Source organism: Mustela putorius, unplaced genomic scaffold (genome assembly GCF_011764305.1).
Source record: "Mustela putorius furo isolate JIRA1106 unplaced genomic scaffold, ASM1176430v1.1 tig00001692_pilon_pilon_pilon, whole genome shotgun sequence".
Classification (NCBI taxonomy): Eukaryota; Metazoa; Chordata; class Mammalia; order Carnivora; family Mustelidae; genus Mustela; species Mustela putorius.
In genome coordinates, this window is record NW_025421844.1 from 454,587 (window position 1) to 478,937 (window position 24,351).

The 24,351-nt window shown below is 39.8% G+C and overlaps 1 pseudogene; it reads left to right on the forward strand.

Moving 5' to 3' along the window:
* The first annotated feature begins 10,563 nt into the window (after positions 1 to 10,563).
* Positions 10,564 to 11,063, forward strand: LOC123394187 (annotated as a pseudogene).
* The last annotated feature ends 13,288 nt before the right edge of the window (positions 11,064 to 24,351 follow it).

Genomic DNA, 24,351 nt, shown 5'->3' on the forward strand with positions numbered 1-24,351 from the left:
TGCTAGCGAAGTTGTTCGCTTAGGTGCACAGCCTGATTCGCTCTCTCCTGTACCCTGCTCGCTGATTGGTCATGTAAGCGTATATAAGTGTGTAGACTTGCGGAAATAAAGAGAAAGAGAGAGAGAGAAGAGAGAGAAGATGCATCCAAACCAGGGCGTCTTGTCGTCCTTGCAGGGCGAGGGCAATAATGATTTCAATTTCAGAAATGAAGAATTGTCTTTAATTAACAGCATACTTTCTGATCTCAGGTGTTCTGATGTTAATTATTTAACAAATAATTCCATTCTTTTATCTTTATTGAAGTTTTCCATTGATGTGTACAGAGAGAACAGGCATAAATGCCCCTTGTGGTTGTTGGTAACCCACAGTGTCTTCAGCAGTTCTATAAGTCTCTGTCAAAGCTTCTCAGTGTCTCTATGTTTCTGTGACAGAAAGATCTGGTCTCCACACATCAGTCTACTGGGAATTCTGGAAATTAATGAAGCCTGCAAATCTCATGTCCAGCTCTGTCCTGCAGGAGGTATAAAGGAGCAAATAGATCCCATGGTGAGGAGCACAAACACAGACGCTGGGGCTTAATTTCACTTGCTGTCCTCACCTGGAAATTCACACAACCATTCTGTGCTGCAGAGCATACATACCCACCTGTAAAATACTGGTAAAATTGGTACCTACATCACGATGATGGGGTGCATATGTGAAAAAAGGAAGATAATGGGTTTTAAGCAGTTTCTCTAGCAAAATTACAAAATAAAAGGGTGCGGTTACCTCAAAGATATCATGGTGACCACACTCCCCCAGGACCTTCAGAACTGCTCTAGGTCTCTGCCATCATGAGAATGCTACCTTGAAAATTTGTTATATACTCAAAGAACATACAAATAGGGCCTTCCCACTGTTGACTAAAACAGCCCAGCCCTGACTGTGTAGCTGGGAGAGGAATCCCAGCACCAGGATTTCCAGCTGTTCCAATAAATAATCAAAACAACACAGACAACTCACTATGGAGTTGGTGCTTGGCTACGTTTTCATTGTTGCTTTTTTAAAAGGTAATTCATGGTGAACAAAAGACCTTGAGTGTGAGAGTGAATATGAGTGGGATAAACAGGTCTGCAACAATTTCCTAACCAAGATGTCTTGTGTCCTCAGGTGTCAAGTGTGAGGTGTAACTCGAGGAGTCTGGGGGAGACCTGGTGAAGTGGTGGGGATCCTGAGACTCTCCTGTGCAGGTTCTGGATTCACCTTCAGGAGTTACAACATGAGCTGAGACCTCCAGGCTCCAGGGAAGGGGTTACAGTGGGTCACATGGATTAGCTATGATGGAAGTAGCAAAAGCTACACTGACTCTGTTAAGGGCCGATTCACTATCTCCAGAGACAATGGCAAAAATATACTGTTTCTGTAGATGAACAGCCTGAGAGCCAAGAACACAGCCATGTATTACTGTGCAATGACAGAGTGAGAGGATATCAGTGTGAGCCCAGACGGAAAACTCACTATAGGAGAGGATAGGGACCACCAGAGGGTGCACACTCCTCACCAATTCTGTCTTTAGGCCCAGGAGAAGATGCAGATGGTGGTTATGGGCAAGTTTCCTGTCAGGATATGGTGATTCCTCTCCAGAGAACACTTTCTCTCAGGGCCCTCTCTGCACACATGATTTTGCGCTTAACTCTTCACCCTCTGACTTCGAAAATTTATTCTAATGGGAAATCAATTATACTAAAATGCACAAAATACAGAGTCACTCACGTTGTTTATTCCTGTCCCTAAATACCAATGAATCACAAATATCCTGATGCTCATCAACTGAGCTTTACAGGAATCCCAGAGGCACTCAGTATGCATCACAGTTCACCCAGCTCAATGTGAAAACTTGATAGAAGGAGCATGAAGTGCATGCTGCACATGAGGGCACAGAGACATCAACAATCCAAAGTAAAAGAAGAAAGGGTCTTTTGAGGGGGGTGTCACTGTCTTAAACAAATCTCAGAGCATCAATGTTAGTGACAACATCAGAAAGCAGTGAAACCACACCAGGTATGTTGTGGATGTGGAGACTGAACATTAAACACACTCACCCATACAAACTCAAACAAAAGTATAAAACCTTCATCAATTTTACTTAATTAACAAGGGTGATCCTAAGACAGAAATACACAGAATACAAGAAGACCTCAAGAAGCAAGAAAAATCTAAAAGACACTACCTAACATTACATCTAACGGAGCTAGAGAAAGTACAATGACTAAATACAGAAGAAAGAAGGAAATACTAAAGACTAGAGCAGAAATAAATAATATAAAAACCAAAAAATGGGGAGGGCGGAGTCAAGATGGTGGAGAAGTAGCAGGCTGAGACTACTTCAGCTAGCCGGAGATCAGCTAGATAGTTTATCTAAAGATTGCCAATACCTGAAAATCCATTGGCAGATCGAAGAAAAGAAGAACAGCAATTCTGGAAACAGAAAAACAACCACTTTCTGAAATATTGAAAGCGGTCCTTTAAGCAAAGAGAGAGCCTACAAGTGGTAGATCAGAAAGGAACAGAGACCATATACAGTAACAGTCACTTTACAGGCAATACAATGGCACTAAATTCATATCTCTCAATAGTTACCCTGAATGTGAATGGGCTAAATGCCCCAATAAAAAGACACAGGGTATCAGAATGAATAAAAAAATCCAAACCCATCTATATGTTGCCTCCAAGAAACTCATTTTAAGCCCGAAGACACCTCCAGATTTAAAGTGAGGGGATGGAAAAGAATTTAACATGCTAATGGACATCAGAAGAAAGCAGGAGTGGCAATCCTTATATCAGATCAATTAGATTTTAAGCCAAAGACTATAATAAGAGATGAGGAAGGACACTATATCATACTCAAAGGGTCTGTCCAACAAGAAGATTTAACAATTTTAAATATCTATGCCCCCAACGTGGGAGCAGCCAACTATATAAACCAATTAATAACAAAATCAAAGAAACACATCAACAATAATACAATAATAGTAGGGGACTTTAACACTCCCTTCACTGAAATGGACAGATCATCCACACAAAAGATCAGCAAGGAAATAAAGGCTTTAAACGACACACTGGACCAGATGGACATCACAGATATATTCAGAACATTTCATCCCAAAGCAACAGAATACACATTCTTTTCTAGTGCACATGGAACATTCTCCAGAATAGATCACATCCTCGGTCCTAAATCAGGACTCAATCGGTATCAAAAGATTGGGATCATTCCCTGCATATTTTAAGACCACAGTGCTCTAAAGCTAGAACTCAACCACAAAAGGAAGTTTGAAAAGAACCCAAATACATGGAGACTAAACAGCATCCTTCTAAAGAATGAATGGGTCAACCGGGAGATTAAAGAAGAATTGAAAAAGATCCTGGAAACAAATGATAATGAAAATACAATGGTTCAAAATCTGTGGGACACAACAAAGGCAGTCCTGAGAGGAAAATATATAGCGGTACAAGCCTTTCTCAAGAAACAAGAAAGGTCTCAGGTACACAACCTAACCCTACACCTAAAGGAGCTGGAGAGAGAACAAGAATGAAACCCTAAGCCAAGCAGGAGAAGACAAATCATAAAGATCAGAGTAGAAATCAATGAAATAGAAACCAAAAAGACAATAGAGCAAATCAATGAAACTAGGAGCTGGTTCTTTGAAAGAATAAATAAAATTGATAAACCCCTGTCCAGACTTATCAAAAAGAAAAGAGAAAGGACCCAAATAAATAAAATCATGAATGAAAGAGGAGAGATCACAACTAACACCAAAAAAATACAAACTAATATAAGAACATACTGTGAGCAACTCTACGGCAATAAATTTGACAATCTGGAAGAAATGGATGCATTCCTAGAAACATATAAACTACCACAACTGAACCAGGAAGATGTAGAAAGCCTGAACAGACCCATAACCAGTAAGGAGATTGAAACAGTCATTAAAAATCTCCAAACAAACAAAAGCCCAGGGCCAGACGGCTTCCCGGGGGAATTCTACCAAACATTTAAAGAAGAACTAATTCCTATTCTCCTGAAACTGTTCCAAAAAATAGAAATGGAAGGAAAACTTCCAAACTCATTTTATGAGGCCAGCATCACCTTGATCCCAAAACCAGACAAGGATCCCATCAAAAAAGAGAGCTATAGACCAATATCCTTGATAAACACAGATGCGAAAATACTCAACAAAATACTAGCCAATAGGATTCAACAGTACATTAAAAGGATTATTCACCACGACCAAGTGGGATTTATTCCAGGGCTGCAAGGTTCGTTCAACATCCGCAAATCAGTCAATGTGATACAACACATCAATAAAAGAAAGAGCAAGAACCATATGATACTCTCAATAGATGCTGAAAAAGCATTTGACAAAGTACAACATCCCTTCCTGATCAAAACTTTTCAAAGTGTAGGGATAGAGGGCACATACCTCAATATCATCAAAGCCATCTATGAAAAACCCACCGCAAATATCATTCTCAATGGAGAAAAACTGAAAGCTTTTCCGCTAAGGTCAGGAACACGGCAGGGATGTCCATTATCACCACTGCTATTCAACATAGTACTAGAGGTCCTAGCCTCAGCAATCAGACAACAAAAGGAAATTAAAGGCATCCAAATCTGCAAAGAAGAAATCAAATTATCACTCTTCGCAGATGATATGATATTATATGTGGAAAACCCAAAAGACTCCACACAAAACTGCTAGAACCTATACAGGAATTCAGTAAAGTGTCAGGATATAAAATCAATGCACAGAAGTCAGTTGCATTTCTCTATACCAACAGCAAGACAGAAGAAAAAGAGAAATTAAGGAGTCAATCCCATTTACAATTGCACCCAAAACCATAAGATACCTAGGAATAAACCTAACCAAAGGGGCACAGAATGTATACTCAGAAAACTATAAAGTACTCATGAAAGAAATTGAGGAAGACACAAAGAAATGGAAAAATGTTCCATGCTCCTGGATTGGAAGAATAAATATTGTGAAAATGTCTATGCTACCTAAAGCAATCTACACATTTAATGCAATTCCTATCAAAGTACCATCCATCTTTTTCAAAGAAATGGAACAAATTATTCTAAAAATTATATGGAACCAGAAAAGACCTGGAATAGCCGAAGGGATATTGAAAAAGAAAACCAACGTTGGTGGCATCACAATTCCGGACTTCAAGCTCTATTACAAAGCTGTCATCATCAAGACAGCATGGTACTGGCACAAAAACAGACACATAGATCAATGGAACAAATTGAGAGCCCAGAAATAGACCCTCAACTCTACAGTCAACTAATCTTCGACAAAGCAGGAAAGAATATCCAATGGAAAAAAGACAGCCTCTTCAATAAATGGTGCTGGGAAAATTGGGCAGCCACATGCAGAAAAATGAAATTGGACCATTTCCTTACACCACACACAAAAATAGACTCAAAATGAATGAAGGACCTTAATGTGAGATTGGAATCCATCGAAATCCTTAAGAAGAACACAGGCAGCAACCTCTTCAACCTCAGCCACAGCAACATCTTCCTAGGAACAACGCCAAAGGCAAGGGAAGCAAGGGCAAAAATGAACTATTGGGATTTCATCAAGATCAAAAGCTTTTGCACAGCAAAGGAAACAGTTAACAAAATCAAAAGACAACTGACAGAATGGGAGAAGATATTTGCAAATGACATATCAGATAAAGGACTAGTGTCCAGAATCTATAAATAACTTAGCAAACTCAACACCCAAAGAACAAATAATCCAATCACGAAATGGGCAGAGGATATGAACAGACATTTCTGCAAAGAAGACATCCAGATGGCCAACAGACACATGACAACGTGCTCCATATCACTCGGCATCAGGGAAATACAAATCAAAACCACAATGAGATATCACCTCACACCAATTAGAATGGCTAAAATCAACAAGTCAGGAAATAACAGATTTTGGCGAGGATGCGGAGAAAGGGGAACCCTCCTACACTGTTGGTGGGAATGCAAGCTGGTGCAGCCACTCTGGAAAACAGCATGGAGGTTCCTCAAAATGTTGAAAATAGAACTGCCCTATGACCCAGCAATTGCACTATTGGGTATTTACCCTAAGATACAAACGTAGTGATCCAAAGCGGCACGTGCACCCGAATGTTTATAGCAGCAATGTCCACAATAGCCAAACTATGGAAAGAACTTAGATGTCCATCAACAGATGAATGGATCAAGAAGATGTGGTATATATACACAATGGAATACTATGCAGCCATCAAAGAAATGAAATCTTGCCATTTTCGACAACATGGATGGAACAGAGTGTATCATGCTTAGTGAAATAAGTCAAGCAGGGAAAGACAACTATCATATGATCTCCCTGATATGAGGAAGTGGTGATGCAACATGGGGGCTAAAGTGGGTAGGAGAAGAATCAATGAAACAAGATGGGATTGGAAGGGAGACAAACCATAAGTGACTCTTAATCTCACAATACAAACTGAGGGTTGCTGGGGGGAGCGGGTTTGGGAGAAGGGGGTGGGATTACGGACATTGGGGAGGGTATGCGCTTTGGTGAATGCTGTGAAGTGTGTAAACCTGGTGATTCACAGACCTGTACCCCTGGGGATAAAAATATATGTTTATAAAAAAAATTAAAAAAAATAAACAAAAAATGACAGGACAGATTTAAAAAAACAAGGTCTATTTCTTTGGAAAAAAAATAAAATAAAATTCAGAAACCTCTGTCTAGATTTATCAAAAGATAAGTGAAAGCCCCAAATAAATAAAACCAGATGGGTGTCTGGGTGGCTCCTTGGGTTAAGCCTCTGCCTTTGTCTTAGTTCATGATCTCAATCTCAGGATTGAGCCCCGCATCCTGCTCTCTGCTCAGTGGGGTGTCTGCTTCCCTCTATCTCTCTGTCTGTCTCTCTGCCTACTTGTGATCTCTGTCAAATAAACAAATAAAATTTTAAAAATAAATAAATAAATAAATAAATCCAGAGATCAATATCTTTCTCTGTGAAACAAACATGGTTTTGGAGGGGTGGGTTCAGGGGATGGGGTAACTTGGGGATGGGAGATAAGGAGGGCACATGCTGGGAAGAGCAGTGGCCGTTATACACAAATAATGAATTGTTGAACACTACATTAAAAAGTAATGATGTAAAAAAACCTAATGATGAACTATTTGGTAGCTAATTGAACATATTTTTAAAAATAATTTAAGCAAAAAAATAAAAAGAATTTAAGCAGATAATGTTGTGAGAAAATAAATAAATAAATCTATAATTCTAGGATGGACATTCCCCAATCCAAATCCTGAAAGTATAGTAAAAATTTTGTGTTTAAACTAGATGTGTCTATGTGGGATGGGGTAACTGGCTGATGGACATTAAGGAGGGCACTTGATGGAATGAGCACTCGGTGTTATATGCAACCAATGAATCACTAAATCTACTTCTGAAACCAGTAATGCCCTGTGTGTTAACAGAACTGAATTTAAATTAAAATAATTTGAATTTAAATTAAAATAATTTAAAGCACAATATAAGAAATCAGTCTGATCAAGTGTGTCATTCAAAGTCCTTGTATTGAAAAATGCCGGTTAAATTTTTATTGGGATGGCACTGAATGTACAGATTGCTCCGGGCAGTATAGATATTTTAACAATGTTTATTCTTCCAATCCATGAGCATGGAACATTTTTCATTACTTTGTGCTGAAACAAAAAATCCCCAAAACTTGTATGGAATCAGACAACACCCTAAATTGCTAAGGAAATGTTGAAAAGAAAAACCAACCTGGAGGCATCATGTTTCCTGATTTCAAGATATACTACAAACTTATTGTCACAAAGACATCATGGTACTGGCACAGACACAGAAACATAGACCAATGGAACAGAATAGAGAGCCAAGTAATGGACCTGCAACTCTATGATCAAATAAACTTCAACAGACCAGGAAAATATATCCAGGGGGGTGGAAGGGAAACAGTCCCTTCAATAAATGGTGCTGGGAAAACTGGACAGCTATGTGTAGAAGAATGAAACTTGGCTATTCTCTTATACCGTACACAAAGATAAACTCAAAATGGATAAAAGGCTTCAATGTGAGGTAGGAATCTACCAAAATTCTAGAAGAGAACATAGGCGGTAACCTCTTCGAAATCAGCCACTGCAACTTCTTTCAAGACATGTCTCCAAAGGCAAAGGAAACAAAAGTGAAAATGAATTCTTGGAACCTTTGTCAATTTCAAAATCTTTTGTACTTCAGAGAAAACAGTCAACAAAACAAAGAGGGAACCCATGGAATGGGAGAACATATTCACAAATGACGTTAGACAAAGGATTGATGTCCAAGATCTATAGAGAACTCCTCAAACTCAACACACACTAAATGGATAATGATGTCAAAAAATAATGGGCAGAAGACATGAACAGACGCTTCTCCAATAAAGACATACAAATGGCTAACAGACACATGAAAAAAGGTTCATCATCATTAGCAGTTAGGGAGATTCAAATCAAAACCACATTGAGATACTACCTCACACCTGTTAACACCAGTTTAACACCAGTTAAAGTGGACAAAATTAACAAGATAGTAAACAAGTGTTGGAGATGTGGAGAAAGGGGAACCCTCTTACACTGTTGGTGGGAATGCAAGTTGGTGCAGCCACTTTGGAAAACAGTGTAGAGATTCTTTATGAAACTAAAAATAGTTTTGCAGACCTGTACCCCTAGGTCTAAAAGTACATTTTATGTTAATAAGAAACAGAAATTAAAAATAGAGTTTCCCTATGACCCTGCAATTACACTCCCGGGCATTTACCCCAAATATACATATCAAGTGAGGAGAAGGGCCATCTGTACCCCAACGTTCATAGCAACAATGACCACGGTTGCCAAACTGTGGAAAGAACCCAGATGCCCTTCAATGGAGGAATGGATAAGGAAGATGTGGTCCATATGTACATGGAGAATTGTGCCTCCATCAGAAAGGATGAATACCCAACTTTTGTATCAACATGGACAGGATTGGAAGAGATTATGCTGAGTGAAATAAGTCAAGCAGAGATGGTTATCACATGGTTTTACTTACTTGTGGGGTATAAGAAATAACACGGAGGACATGGGGAGATGGAGAGGAGAAGGGAGTTGGGAGAAATTGGAGGGGGAGATGAACCATGAGAGACTGTGGTCTCGGAGGGACTACTGAGTGTTTTGGAGGGGAGAGAAGTGGGAGGTTGGGTAAGCCTGGTGATGGGTACTAAGGGGGGCACGTATTGCCACTGGGCGTGGTACATAAACAGAGAATTCTGAACACTGAAAAGACATTTAAAATAAATAAAAGAAATTTAAAAATGAAAGAAAGAAAGCAAACAGGCAACTAAGCCGCCTGGAGTCACCACACTCCAATTTAGATTACAAAGCTCTTGTCATCAAAACAGTATGGTGCTGGCATAAAAACAGACACACAGGACAATGGAACACAAGAGAAAGCTTGGAAACTGATAATCCTAGTACTTTTACAAAGTTTATTCATTCATATATTAAAGGTATATTTGAACTTGGCTCTGATAGAATTCTTAACATGAATGGGAATTTATAATATTGATGTCCTTTTCCAATATTTTCTACCAAAAAATGCAGTTTTTAAAGATTGGATTTATTAGACATACAGAGATCACAAGTAGTCAGAGAGGCAGGCAGAGAGAGGGGGTGGTGATGCAGGCTCCTGGACAAATAGAAATACCGATGGGGGGCTCCATCCCAGGGATCTGGGATCATGACCTGAGCCAAAGGGAGAGGCTTTAACCCACTGAGCTGCCAAGGCACCCAATAAATGAATTTTTTTAAAGATTTATTTATTTATTTGACAGAGAGAGATCACAAGTAGGCAGAGAGGCAGGCAGAGAGAGAGAGGAGGAAGCAGGCTCCCTGCTGAGCAGAGAGCCCGATGCGGGACTCGATCCCAGGACCCCGAGATCATGACCTGAGCCTAAGGCAGCGGCTTAACCCACTGAGCCACCCAGGCTCCCAATAAATGCATTTTTTAAACAAACAACAACAACAAAAAGAATACTACATATTGTCAAAGTGCCATCTAAACGAAGCGGTCCAGAAAAAATGCAATCTTTTTTTTTTTTTTTTTAAGATTTTATCTATTTATTTGTCAGAGAGAGAGCGAGCGAGAGCAAGCACAGGCAGACAGAGTGGAAGGCAGAGTCAGAGGGAGAAGCAGGCTCCCTGCGGAGCAAGGAGCCCGATGTGGGACTCGATCTCAGGACGCCGAGATCATGACCTGAGCCAAAGACAGCTGCCTAACCAACTAAGCCACCCAGGCATCCCCAATTTTTGTTTTTAACTTGTAAAGAATTGAACCTGAGTCTGGAGCTAACTATATACTCAGAGAACATGCAAATAGGGTCTTCCCTCCACTGAATAAAACAGCCCAGCCCAGACCATGCAGCTGGGAGAGGAGCCCCAGCCCTGGGATTTCCAGGTGTCCACATTCACTAAACTGGTCAAAACACAGAACTCACCATGGACTTTGTGCTTGGCTGGGTTTTCCTTGTTGCTCTTTTAAAAGGTAATTTCTGGAGAACAAAAGACATTGAGTATGTGAGTGGATATGAGTGTGAGAAACCATCAGTTTGTGATGGATTCCTGACTAGGATGTCTTGTGTCTGCAGGTGTCCAGTGTGAGGTGCAGCTGGTGGAGCCTGGGGGAGACCTGGTGGAGCCTGGGGGGGTCCCTGAGACTCTCCTGTGCGGCCTCTGGATCCACCTTCAGTAGCTACCACATGAGCTGGGTCCACCGGGTTCCAGGGAAGGGGCTGCAGTGGGTTGCATGGATTAGGAGTGATGGAAATAGCATATACTATGCAGACTCTGTGAAGGACCGATTCACCATCTTCAGAGACAACAGCAAGAACACGCTGTATCTGCAGATGAACAGCCTGAGAACCGAGGACATGGCCGTGTATCACTGTGCAACAGACACAATGAGGGGATATCAGTGTGATCCCAGACACAAACCTTAGACTACAAAGGTATAAGACCAGCAGAGCGTGCACACTCCTCACCAATTCTGTCTTTGGTCCCAGGAGCAGGTGCACATGGAGTCTAGGGCATGTTTCCTGTCAGGGTTTGGGGTTTCCTCTCCATAGAGCAATTTTACCAGGGGAGCCTCCTTGACATTATTCTGTGCTTACCTATTCACTCCCTGACTTAGAAACTTAGTTGAAACAGGAAGAAAAATATACTAACATGCAAAAAAAAAAAATCAGTTACATTACTTTCCTCTTGTCCTTAAGTACTAATAAATTACAAATATCGTGATGCATGTCAACAAAACCTTTATAAGAATCTCATTGGCACTCACTGTGGATCACATGAACCTCCAACAGAGCCAGAATATCACACATGTGCACACACACACACACACACACACACACGAGTATAAAACCGCCACTGAAAAAATAAAATTAAATCGAAGAAAAGAGTAAAAAACCTTTATCACCATCCTGTAACTTCTCTGCAGCAAAGGTGGTCCCAGGACAGAAATACACAGCATACAGGAGCACCTCAAGAAAGAAGAATCTTAAATAAACAACCTAACATTACACCTAAAGATGATTGAGAAAGAGCAACAGCTGAATCCTAAATAGAGCAGAAGGAAGGAAATAGCAAGAGGAGAGCAGGAAAAGATTATATAGAAACTAAGAAACACAGAACAGATCAGAGAAACCAGGAGCTGCATATATTTTTTTTCTAATTCAATTGGCCAAGTTATAGTACTTCATTGACTTTTGATATAATACTCAACGATCTATCTGTTCAGTATAAAACCCTGTGTTCATCATGTCACATGATACTTTTGGGGAAAAAAACGCAATACACCTGGGAATCCTCTACCTCAGTTTCTCAAAATGAAAGAAAAAGGGCCCAAATAAATAACTAAGAAGTCTATTTGGTCCAGTGTGTCAAAGCCCTTATTTCCTTGGTGCATAAACAATTCTGGAACACTGAAAAAAATTTTTAAAAACGTGGAAAAAGTGCTCCATATCACTCGGCATCAGGGAAATACAAATCAAAACCACAATGAGATATCACCTCACACCAGTCAGAATGGCTAAAATCAACAAGTCAGGAAATGACAGATGCTGGCGAGGATGCGGAGAAAGGGGAACCCTCCTACACTGTTGGTGGGAATGCAAGCTGGTGCAGCCACTCTGGAAAACAGCATGGAGGTTCCTCAAAATGTTGAAAATAGAACTGCCCTATGACCCAGCAATTGCACTATTGGGTATTTACCCTAAAGATACAAATGTCGTGATCCAAAGGGACACATGCACCCGAATGTTTATAGCAGCAATGTCCACAATAGCCAAACTATGGAAAGAACCTAGATGTCCATCAACAGATGAATGGATCAAGAAGATGTGGTATATATACACAATGGAATACTATGCAGCCATCAAAAGAAATGAAATCTTGCCATTTGCAACAACATGGATGGAACTAGAGCGTATCATGCTTAGCGAAATAAGTCAAGCAGAGAAAGACAACTATCATATGATCTCCCTGATATGAGGAAGTGGTGATGCAACATGGAGGCTTAAGTGGGTAGAAGAAGAATAAATGAAACAAGATGGGATTGGGAGGGAGACAAACCATAAGTGACTCTTAATCTCACAAAACAAACTGAGGGTTGCCGGGGGGAGGGGGTTTGGGAGAAGGGGGTGGGATTATGGACATTGGGGAGGGTATGTGATTTGGTGAGTGCTGTGAAGTGTGTAAACCTGGTGATTCACAGACCTGTATCCCTGGGGATAAAAATATATGTTTATAAAAAATAAAAAATTAAAAAAAAAAACGTGGAAAAATTCTATATTCTCTTTTAATGTTCACTTAGCCAACATATAGTACATGATTAGTTTTTGATGTAGTGTTCAAAGATTCATTATTTGTGTATAACACCCAGTGCTCATGACATCACCTGCCCTCCTTAATCCCCATGACCTGGCTGCCCATCCCCCACCACCCTCACTTCTGCAATCCTTGTTTGTTTCCCAGAATCCAGAGTCTCTCATGGTTTGTCTCCCTCTCTGATTTCTTTTTTATTTTATTTTATTTTTCAGTGTTCCAAGATTCATTGTTTATGCACGATACCTACAGCTCCATGCAATATGTGCCATCCTTAATGCCCACCACCAGGCTCACCCATCCCTCCACCCCCCTCCACTCCCAAACCCTCAGTTTGTTTCTCAGAGTCCACAGGCTCTCATGCTTCATATCCCTCTCCAAATTCCCCCAACTCACTTTTCCTTTCCCTCTCCTAATGTCCCTCATGTTATTCCTTTAATCCACAAGTAAGTGAAGCCATATGATAATTGACTTTCTCTGTGGTCCTCCTCACTATTCCTTATGTTCCACATAGAAGTGAAACCATAGGATAATTATCTTTCTCTGCTTTACTTACTCTACTTGACATAAGAGCATTCATCCATAAAAGTATTCATCCTTTCTGATGGTTGAGTAATATTCCATTGTACATATGGACCACGTCTTCTTTATCCATTCATATATGAAAGGACATCTCAGCTCCTCCCACAGTTTCACTATAGTGAACATTAATCCTATGAACATTGGGGTGCATGTGCCCCTTTTTTCACTACATCTGTATCTTTGGGGTAAATATCCAATAGTGCAATTGCTGAATCATAGGGTAGTCCTCTTTTTAAGTTTTGAAGAACCTAGTCACTGTTCTCCAAAGTGGCTGTATCAACCTGCATTCCCACCAAGAGCATAAGAGCATTCACTTTTCTCCACATCCTCTCCAAAATTTCTTGTTCCCTGTCCTGTTGATTTTAGACTTTCTATCTCATGTAAGGTAATATATCATTGTGTTTTTTAATCACAACATTCCAAACTTAATTGCATTCTTATTCTAGAACTTGTCAAGTGATTTTAAATTTTTTTATTTTTAAAAAATTTTTAATTTCTTGAAGTTCAGGAATGTTCCCTCTATCCCTATACTTTGAAGCGTTTTAATCAGAAACGGATGCTGGATTTTTTCAAATGCTTTTTCTGCATCAATTGAGAGGACCATGTGATTCTTCTCTCTTCTCTTATTAATTTGCTCTATCACATTAATTGATTTGCGAATGTTGAACCATCCTTGTAGCCCAGGGATTAATCCCACCTGGTCATGGTGGATAAACTTTTTAATGTGCTGTTGGATTCTGTTTGCTAGGATCTTGTTGAGAATCTTAGCATCCATATTCATCAGTGATATTGATCTGAAATTCTCCTTTTTGGTAGGGTCTTTGCATGGTTTGGGGATCAGGGTAATGCTGGCTTCATAGAAAGAGTTGGGAAGTTTTTCTTATGCTTCATTTTTTTTAAAGATTTTATTTATTTATTTGACAGAGAAAAATCACAAGTAGGCAGAGAGGCAGGCAGAGAGAGAGAGGAGGAATCAGACTCCCTGCTGAGCAGAGAGCCCGATGCGGGACCCGATCCCAGGACCCTGAGATCATGCCTGAGCCAAAGGCAGTGGCTTAACCCACTGAGCCACCCAGGCGCCCCTATGCTTCATTTTTTGGAAACAGCTTCAGGAGAATAGGTATTATTTCTTCTTTGAAAGTTTGGTAGAATTCCCCAGGGACTCCATCAGGTCCTGGGCTCTTGTTTTCTGGGAGGTTTTTAATCTCTCCTTCAATCTTGTTACTAGATATTGGTCTATTCAGGTTGTCAATTTCTTCCTGATTTTATTTTGGGAGTTTATAGTTTTCCAGGAATGCATCCATTTCATCTAGGTTGCTTAGCTTATTGGCATATAACTGTTGATAATAACTTCTGATGATTGTTTCTACTTCCTTGGTGTTCGTTGTGATCTCTCTCTCTTCATTCATAATTTTATGTATTTGAGCTTTCTCTCTTTTCTTTTGGATTAATGTGGCCAATGGTTTATCGATCTTATTGATTCTTTCAAAAAACCAGCTTTTAGTTTCATTGATACGCTCTACTGTATCTCTGGTTTCTACCTCATTGATCTCAGCTCTAATCTTGATTTTTCCCTTTTTATGTATGGAGTTGGTTTGATTTGTTGTTGATTCTCCAGTTCTTTAAGGTGTAGAGACAGCTGCTGTGTTCTGGATTTTTCAATTTTTTTTTGAGAGATGCTTGGAAGTCTATGTATTTCCCCCTTAGGACTGCCTTTGCTGTATCCCATAGGTTTTGGACCAACGTGTCTTCATTCTCATTGGTTTCCATGAATTGTTTCAGTTCTTCTTTGATCTCCTGGTGGATCCAAGCATTCTTAAGCAAGGTGGTCTTTAGCTTCCAGGTGTTTGAGTTTCTTCTGAACTTTTCCTTGTGATTGAGCTCCAGTTTCAAAGTGTTATGATCTGAGAATGTGCAGGGAATAATCTCAGTCTTTTGGTATCGGTTGAGTCCTAATTTGTGACCCAGTATTTGGTCTATTCTTGAGAAGGTTCCATGTGCACTTGAGAAGAATGAGTATTTTGTTGTTTTAGGATGAAATGTTCTCCATATATCTATGAGGTCCATCTGGTCCAATGTGTCATTCAATGCTCTTGTTTCTTTATTGATTTTCTGCTTTGATGATCTGTCTATTTCTGAGAGAGGCATGTTAAGATCTCCAACCATTAGTGTATTCATATCAATATGACTCTTTATCTTGATTAACAATTTTCTTATGTAATTGGCTGCTCCCATATTGGGGGCATAGATATTTACAATCGTTAGATCATCTTGGTGGATAGTCCCTTTAAGAACTATGTAGTGTCCTTCTGGATTTCTGACTACAGTCTTTAGTTTAAAATCTATTTTGTCTGATATGAGAATCGCTACCCAGCCTTCTTTTGAGGCCCATTTGCATGAAAGATGCTTCTCCATCCCTTCACTTTCAGTCTGGGCGTATCTTTAGGTTCAAAATGGGTCTCTTGTAGACAACATATAGATGGGTCCTGTCGTTTTATCCAGTCTGCAACCCTGTGCCATTTTATGGGCACATTTAGGACATTCAAATTGAGGGCAATTATTAATAGATATGTTTTTATTGACATCATATTACCTTTGAAGTCTTTCTTTCTGTAGATTGTCTCTATATTTCGGTTCAATGCTATTCTTGGGCTTTTTCCTCCTTTAAAGAAGCCCCCTTAATATTTCCTGCAGTATCGGCTTGGTGGTTGCACACTCTTTTAAGCCTTGGCAGTCTTCGAAACTCTTTATCTCTCCATCCATTTTGAATGTCAGTCTTGCTGGATAAAGTATTCTTGGCTGCATGTTCTTCTCATTAAGTGCCCTATATATCTTGCCTACCCTTTCTGGCTTGCCAGGTCTCTGTGGACAGGTCTGACGTTATTATGATGGGCTTTCCTCTGTAAGTAAGGAGCTTCTTTGTCCTAGCTGCTTTCAAGAGGTTCTGCCTACAATTATAATTCTTCATTCTTACTATTAGGTATCTCTAGGACTTTCGAGAATCTGTAATCTTGGGGGAAAACCCTTCGGCCTCTAGTACATGAACGCTGGTTCCATTCACGAGATTTGGAAAATTTTCATGAAGAACTTGTTCCACTATATCTTCTAGACTTCTTTCTTTCTCTTCCTCTTCAGGGAGGGATTCCAATAATTCTGACGTTGTTACATTTCATGGCACCATTTATTTCCCTGATTCTGTTTTCGTGGCTTCTGAACTGTTTGTCCCAGACTTCCTCCTGATCCTTTCTCTCTATATGTTTGTCTCCCAGATTACTAATTCTATCTTCTGTCTCAGTTACTCTAGCGTTGAGAGAATTTAGATTAGATTGGAACTCATTGAGAGCATTGTGAAGCTCATCCCTGGTAGCTTTCAGCACTTCCCTAATATTGAAAACATGATCTCTGGTCATTTTCAGTTTGGCCCTAATCAATTCTGTTTGGTCACCCATGGCTTTCTCCAACCTAGCTATTGCTTGGATAATTGTTAGCCTGAATTCTCTTTCTGACATATTGTCTATGTTGATAGCCATTGTTCTGTTGCAGAAGGTCCATCCTCTGTATTCTTCTTCTGTTGGGCATTCCTCCTCCTAGTCATTTTGGTGAGAGATGGCTGAACGGGTGTAGCTGGGTGTATGGACTGTGGTGCAGTCAAGGTGCACCCTGGAATGCTTCTGAGCAATCAGGGTTCCCCACCCAAATGAGAGGAAAAAGAAAAGGAAAAGAAAAAAGAGAGAGGGAGAGAGATAGGAAAGAAAGGTGAGATAAAAGAGAAGGCTCAGTCCAAATGATCCCCAAGGTAAGATTTATGAAGTATACAAAGAGACACAGACAAACAAAAAGACTAATAAAAGTATATGACAAGGGAAAAACAATATATATATATATTTGCATATATATATGCAAATAAAGGAAGAACCTCGTCAAAAAGAACCCCAAGTGTAAGATTTATATACTATCAGGACAAACACAAAAACACAGAAATACTGGTGGAAGAAAAAGATGGGAGAGTGGTTGTAAATTCTCAGTGTGGGTGAGTAAGTTGTTTTGATTCTTCTTGGATGTATCTTGATATCTTTCTTAAAAGTACTCAACTTTCCTAAGATAAGGGGGAATTAGGAATTGGTTTACCTATAGGGGTGGCATTGATTGGGGAAAGGGGATTACCTTGAAGTTTAACTCTATATGAATATTAGAAAATAAAAATTAAAAAAAGGAATAAACTAGACTAAACTAAAATTTAAAAAAAAAGAAATTAAAAAAATAGAAATGCAAAAGGAAAACAGAAGTGTATGTAGTAAAAAGTTCAGGTTAGAAGGTTATTATGGAATTTGATGTACTGGACATCTCACTGTGATGGTAAATAGGTTAAAAAATTATCTATATAATAAAAAATTAACTATATAACAAAATGAGCCAGAAGAGTGGGATTGAATTGATAATAAAAATTGTCCTATGAAGTAGTGGTGGTTGTTCTCTTATCGTCTTTTTTTTTTTTTTCCTTTCCTGGTTGGTTTTCTGGGGAAGGGGCCTGCCACGTGGGTTTTCAGTCAATGATGTTCTCTCAGTTAAGTTCCCAGGTCTCCCTCAAGGGGGTGGACTCTGAGGAAACTGGTTTTTTCAGGCTTTTGTTCTCTGGAGGTTTTTATATTTGTTCACTTTTTTTTTTTTTTTTCCTCTCTCACCTTGACCGCTTTTGATGGTTTTTGTAGGTTTAGAGGAAAGCAAACTGAGAGAGAAGCCTCAGTATGACTGCAGAGCCCAGATAAATCCACCTTTGGCTGCTGGCAGAGCAGGTTCCCAGTCGCGGTCCCTGGGGACTCAGGATTTTTTGCTTGTACCCCAAACCAGGGTAGCAGCGGCTGTCTGGCAGCTCCATACTGCCAGAGAGGTTCCAAGTAGTGATCACACAATGAGATTTTCCCACTGGCCCTGGCCGGGAGTGCCTGGTCTTTCCGGTCTGAGAGAACCCGGCTGGCATTTGTGTGCACCTCTCTTAGGGGAGGGCGCAGGGCAGAACTTGGACTGTGATGGCATGGCAGGGCACTCACGTGGGGACTGCAAAATGGCTGTGCTTGTTGGCTGGAGAGGCTCCCAACCCCTCAGGGGAGCCAGGAGCCAGGCACTCTCAGGCACGCTGGTGGTTCAGTCAGACCCTAACACCCCGCTTCCTGAAATTTCCCCCCGGTGATCCTTTGCTATTTTTGAGTGCTTTCTACCAGACTCCCAAGTTAATGCTGGTCCCCAGGTGCAGGGCACTCTCATATTGGGATATTAATTTCCAGCGGGTCGCCTCTGCTGACTCCCTCCCTCTTTTGTTTATCTTCGGATATCAGTCCGACTTTCCTACTCAGCTTTATCTGCCCACTGGCATCTTCTGCTCCAGTAGAGATCCAGACGTGTATAATTCTGATCTCAGGCTGATTTCGTGGGTGATCGTGGAGTTCTTTGGAAGGTAATCAGCTCACTTTAGGGTATAGGTTGAAAGGCCGCCTCCTCCTACTTATGGCCTCTGGAAAATCATATAATTAAAAAAATCTCTTTTTACACACTTACCCACATCTTGGGGTGTTTGTTTCATGTTACACCAGAAAGAGTTTTGAACATACACCCAAAATTATAGAGGTTGTGTGAGGTGTCCAAGAGCTTGTGTAGTGTGTGAGCCCCAGGAATTGGCCTGGGCTACTCCCCGCCAGACCTGATGTCCTTGAAACACTTGTAGGACAGAATGGGCAGGTTCATGAGGAAGGTGAAACCTCTGCTGTTGATGAGGACAAGATGATTTTGCTTCTTTTCGATTTTCTCTAAAAAGTAGAGAGAATTAGTGTTTGTGCAGTTCTATTTCCAAGTCTCTAACATTTCAGTATCTCTACGTTCCTCCCAAGTCATTTCTGGGATTATCTGCAACAGCTCTGCTGTGTGTACTTGACACAGGATGAAATGCACAAGTGTAGATTGTGTGATATGATAAACCCTTCTGTCAGAATCAGCATTATCTAGAGCAAGCAAATCAATTTCCCACACAATTTCCTGTATTTTCTTTGCAATTCTTCCCTCCTCATTCCTTCTTCATTCTGTCCCCGCATTACTATTGATCTTCATGTTACCTTACACTAGCTTTAATTTTCTAGAGTATATAATTTTGTAATTGTAACAAGTGTACCTTTATTTCTACTTCTATTGCTCAGTGAAATACTTGACAAGACCATGAAAGACCATGATATTTATTATTATTTTTTTTTTATGATGGGCAGCATTCCAAAGATGACAAAGACCACAATATGTTCACTTTTTTTTGTAGTGTCTTTTGTATTGATCCATAAATTTATTATTATGTCTGGAGATCTTTATCTCTTAGTTTGTCTTTTTATTTTGTGATGCAACTTTTTTTTAAATTTATCTTTTATTTTCAACATAACAGTATTCATTATTTTTGCACCACACGCAGTGCTCCATGCAATCCGCGCCCTCTATAATACCCACGACCTGGTTCCCCCAACCTCCCACGCCCCCGCCACTTCAAACCCCTCAGATTGTTTTTCAGAGTCCATAGTCTCTCATGATTCACCTCCCCTTCCAATTTTCCTCAACTCTCTTCTCCTCTCTAACTTCCCATGCCCTCCATGCTATTTATTATGCTCCACAAATAAGTGAAACCATGTGATAATTGACTCTCTCTGCTTGACTGATTTCACTCAGCATAATATCTTCCAGTCCAGTCCATGTTGCTACAAAAGTTGAGTATTCATCCTTTCTGATGAAGGCATAATTCTCCATAGTATATGTACCTCATCTTCCTTATCCATTCGTCTATTGAACGGCATCTTGGTTCTTCCCTCAGTTTGGCAATTGTGGCCATTGCTGCTATAAACATTGCTGTACAGATGGCCCCTCTTTTCACTAAATCTGTATCTTTGGGGTAAAAACACAGTAGTGCAGTAGCAGGGTTATAGGGAAGCTCATTATATCCTTTAAACCTGAAATTCTTTGGTTCATATACCTGTGTTTTTCTTTTGCTTTTCTATTTTTTTAACTTATTATTTATGTTATTATTTTTAATATTCATATAGAGATAAGCTTCAAGGTAGTCCCCTTTCCCCAAACAGTGCTACCCCTATATGTAAACCAGTTTTATTCCCCCTTTATCTCAGGAAAGTTGGGTCCTTTAACAAAGATATCAACATACATCCAGGAAGAATCAAAATAACCATCCTCACCCACACTGAGAATTTATAACAACTCTCCCAAATTTTTCTTCTGTCAGTGTTTCTGTGTATTTGTTTTTGTCCTAGTAGTATATAATCTTTACTTGGGGATCATTTTAGCTCAATAGTTATTTTCACTTTTCTTTTCTTCTCATTTACATTTGCCCGTCTTTTTGTTTGTCTGTTTCTGTTTGTATACTTTATAAATCATAACTTTGGGGCCCATTTGGGCCGTGTCTTTTCTTTTCTTTATTCCTTTTTTTTTCCTGGCTCTCTCTTTCTCTTTATTTTCTTTTTTCTTTTTTTATTAGTGGGCACTCCCTATTGCTCAGAAGCATCCAAAGTGCACCTTGCCTGCACCATGGTTGATATATTCAGCTACACAACCATTCAGCCATCTCTCACCAAAATGACTAAAATGAGGAATGTCCAACAGAAGAAAAATTCAGAGACTGGGCCATCTCTCTCAGAGCTATTGGATATGGACATAGACATTATATCAGAAAGGGAATCCAGGCTAACAATTATCCAGGCAATAGCTAGGTTAGAGAAAGCCTTTAATGACAAAATGGAATTGCTTAGGGCAGAAGTGAAAGCCACCAGGGAAGATGTTAACAATGCTCCCAATGAGTTCCAATCTAATTTAAATTCTCTAAAAGCTAAGGTAACCGAGGTGGAAGATAGAATGTGTGATCTTGAGGACAACAGAGAGAGAAAAAAAATCAGGAGGAACACTGGAACAAACAGCTTAAAAGCAATGAAAACAGAATTAGGGCAATAAATGATGCTATGGAATATTCCAATGTCAGAATTATTGAAGTCCCTGAGGGGGAAGAGAAAGAAACAATACTAGAAGATATAGTTGAACAGATTCTTCATGAAACTTTTCCCAATCTGGTAAATGGAACCATCGTTCATGTTTTAGAAACAGAAAGGGTTCCCCCAAGATCATAGAATCTAGAAAGACCTAAAGACACCTGACTTTGAAAATGATGAATGGTCATTTTAGACAGGGGATCTTGAAAGCAACTAGGGGGAAGAGATTCTTTACGTACAGAAGAAAGCCCATCAGAATAACATCAGACCTGCCCACAGAAACCTGGCAAGCAAGTAAGTGCTGGCAAGAAGTATTCAGGACACTAAATGAGAAGAACATGCAGCCAAAAATACTTTATCCAGCAAGACTGACATTCAAATGGATGGAGAGTTAAAGAGCTTCCAAGACCAGCAAGGTTTTAAGAGTATGTGGCCACCAAGTTTGCATTGCAAGAAATATTACAGGAGGTTCTATAAAAGATGAAAAAAAAAAACCAAGAATATCACTGAACAGAAACATATGGAGAAAGTCTATAGAAACAATGACTTCACAGGTAACACGATGTCAATAAAAACCTATCTCTCAATAATCACTCTCAATGTGAATGGCCTATACGCGCCAATAAAATGACACAGGGTGGCGGATTGGATAAAAAGACAGGACCCATTCATATGTTGTCTACATGAGACCCATTTTGAACCTAAAGATATACCCAGACTGAAAGCAAGGGGATGGAGAAGCATCTTTCATGCCAATGGGCCTCAAAAGAAGGCTGAGGTAGCAATTCTAATATCAGATAAATAAGATTGTAAACCAAAGACTGTACTCAGAGATACAGAATGACACTATATCATTCTTTTTTTGTTTGTTGGTTTATATATATTATATATTATATATTTATTTTCAGCATAAGAGTATTCATTATTTTTGCACCACACCCAGTGCTCCATGAAATCTGTGCCCTCTATAATACCCACCACCTGGTACACCAACCTCCCACCTCAATTTCAAAACCCTCACATTATTTTTCAGAGTCCATAGTCTCTCATGGTTCACCTCCCCTTCCAATTTTCCCCAACTCCCTTCTCCTCTCTAACTCCCAATGTCCTCCATGCTATTTGTTATGCTCCACAAATAAGAGAAACCATATGATAATTGACTCTCTCTGCTTGACTTATTTCACTCAGCATAATCTCTTCCAGTCCCATCCATGTTGCTACAAAAGTTGGGTATTTTTCCTTTCTGATGGAGGCATAATATTCCATAGTGTACATGGACCACATCTTCCTTATCCATTTGTCTGTTGAAGGGCATCTTGGTTCTTTCCAGTTTGGCGACCATGGCCATTGCTGCTATAAACATTCGGGTACAGATGGCCCTCTTTTCATGATATCTGTATCTTTGGGGTAAATACCCAGGAGTGCAATTGCAGGGTCATAGGGAAGTTCTATTTTTAATTTCTTGAGGAATCTCCACACTGTTCTCCAAAGAGGCTGCACCAACTTGCATTCCCACCAACAGTGGAAGAGGGTTCCCCTTTCTCCACATCCCCTCCAACACATGTTGTTTCTTGTCTTGCTAATTTTGGCCATTCTAACTGGTGTAAGGTGATATCTCAATGTGGTTTTAATTTGAATCTCCCTGAAGGCTAGTGATGATGAGCATTTTTTCATGTGTCTGATAGCCATTTGTATGCCTTGATTGGAGAAGTGTCTGTTCATATCTTCTGCCCATTTTTTGATATGATTGCCTGTTTTGTGTGTATTGAGTTTGAGGAATTCTTTATAGATCCTGGATATCAACCTTTTGTCTGTACTGTCATTTGCAAATATCTTCTCCCATTCCATGGGTTGCCTCTTTGCTTTCTAGACTGTTTCCTTTGCTGTGCAGAAGCTTTTGATTTTGATGAAGTCTCAAAAGTTTATTTTCGCTTTTGTTGCCTTTGCCTTTGGCGACATATCTTGAAAGAAGTTGCTGTGGCTAATATCAAAGTGATTACTGCCTATGTTCTCCTCTAGCATTCTGATGGACTCCTGTCTCATGCTGAGGTCTTTTATCCATTTTGAGTTTATCTTTGTGTACGGTACACCGTACTGTATGGTAGAGTTTCATTCTTCTACTAATAGCTTCCCAGGTTTCCCAGCACCATTTATTGAAGAGACTGTCTTTATTCCACTGTATATTTTTTCCTGCTTTGTCAAAGATTATTTGACCATAGAGTTGAGGGTCCATATCTGGGTTCTCTACTCTGTTCCACTGGTCTATGTGTCTGTTTTTATGCCAGTACCATGCTGTCTTGGTGATCACAGCTTTGTAATAAAGCTTGAAATCAGGTAACATGATGCCCCTACTTTTATTTTTGTTTTTCAACATTTCCTTAGCGATTCGGGGTCGCTTGTGATTCCATACAAATTTTAGGATTATTTGCTCCAGCTCTTTGAAGAATAGGGTGACATTTTGATCAGAATGGCATTAAAATTATAGATTGCTCTAGGCAGTATAGACCTTTTAACAATGTCTATTCTTCTGATCCAAGAGCATGGAATGGTCTTCCATCTTTTTGTGTCTTCAATTTCTTTCATGAGTGTTCTGTCATTCCTCAAGTACAGATCCTTTACCTCTTTGGTTAGATTTATTCCCAGGTCTCTTATGGTTCTTGGTGCTATAGTAAATGGAATCGATTCTCTAATTTCCCTTTCTGTATTTTCATTGTTAGTGTATAAGAAAGCCACTGGGTATTTTCCCCAAAGATACAGATGTTGTGAAAAGAAGGGCCATCTGTACCCCCAATGTTTATAGCAG